The sequence below is a fragment of the Numida meleagris genome, chromosome 1, assembly GCF_002078875.1.
Source record: "Numida meleagris isolate 19003 breed g44 Domestic line chromosome 1, NumMel1.0, whole genome shotgun sequence".
Classification (NCBI taxonomy): Eukaryota; Metazoa; Chordata; class Aves; order Galliformes; family Numididae; genus Numida; species Numida meleagris.
This window is the reverse complement of record NC_034409.1, coordinates 135,100,558-135,102,041: the sequence shown is the minus strand read 5'-3', so window position 1 is coordinate 135,102,041 and position 1,484 is coordinate 135,100,558.

Here is a 1,484-nt window from a genome sequence, read left to right as displayed (position 1 = left end):
TTCTTTCTTTCTTTCTTTCTTTCTTTCTTTCTTTCTTTCTTTCTTTCTTTCTTTCTTTCTTTCTTTCTTTCTTTCTTTCTTTTTCTTTCTTTCTTTCTCTTTCTTTTTCTTTCTCTCTTTCTCTCTCTCTTTCTTTCCTTCCTTCCTTCCTTCCTTCCTTCCTTCCTTCCTTCTTTCCTTCCTTCTTTCCTTCTTTCTCTCTCTCTTTCTTACTCTCTTTCTCTGTCCGTCTCTTTCTCTCTTTCTTTTCCTTCTTTCATTCTTTTCTTCTTTCTTTCCTTTTTTCTCTCTCTCTTTCTTACTCTCTTTCTCTGTCCATCTCTTTCTTTCTTTTCCTTCTTTCCTTCTTTTCTTCTTTCTTTCCAGTTAGCCTGCAAATACTGGTTGCAATACTCCCACTACAACCTGTAGAACTCTGCAGAGATATGGGATTTCATCCCCTTTTAAACAACAGCATGCCCTGCCATTCACCTGCTTCATAGTACACATTATGGTGGCAAAATCCTTAAAATGGGAACATCTGACAAGATGAAGTGGCAGGCTTTTGGTTATCTGGGCATTGAGACAGCTGTAGCTGGTCCTCTGACATGGCAGGGGTTTCCATCAGCTAAATAGTGCTGAATTTCTGAGCAGCTATACAGATTTGTATTGGTGTTCTGCTTCAGGTCAGGCAGCACGATGATTTACTGTAATAGCCCAAATTGGTGTGATTTTACCTGTTTTCAGATGATAAAATAGGAACGGGGCCAAATGAAACAGAACTAAGATTGACAGACATTCTTCCCATTTGAGTTCCCCACGTAAAGAGGAGGATGAACAAAAAGGTACATGCAGTCATCATACCATGTGCTGACCAAAGATTTTAAAAGGAGATAAGGAGACTGGGCAGCAGCCTGAAAATGATGAAAATCAGGCAGCTAGGCAGAGGTTAACAGGATTGCCAAGGTTCCCACATAGCAGTTTCAGAAATAATAACAGAGATGTGAAGGAGGCAAAGCAAACAGGAAAGCAGCAGGTCTTCAGTGGGATTTAACATTGCGTGGAGCAGAAAACTGGAAAGGAGTCACCACACATAGAATTAACAATTTTATTAAGAAAAAGAATAATAGACTCATAGAAACACAGAACAGTGTGGAAGGGACCTCAAAGCCCACCAGCTCAGGCTGCCCAGGGCCCCATCCAACCTGGCCTTGAGTGCCTCCAGGGATGGGGCACCACAGCTTCTCTGGGCAGCCTGTGCCAGTGCCTCACCACCCTCTGAGTAAGAATTTCTGCCTGACATCTAACCTAAATTGCCCCTCTTTCAGTTTAAAGCCATTCCTCCCTTGTCCTATTTCTATCTTCCCACGTAAAACTTGCTCTCCCTCCTGTCTCCCTTTAAGTACTGGAAGGCCACAGGGAGGTCTCTCTAGAGACTCCTGTTTTCTGGAAAAAAAAACAAGGGAACATAAATCTTCATGCTGCTGACAGAAAAATGATAATTT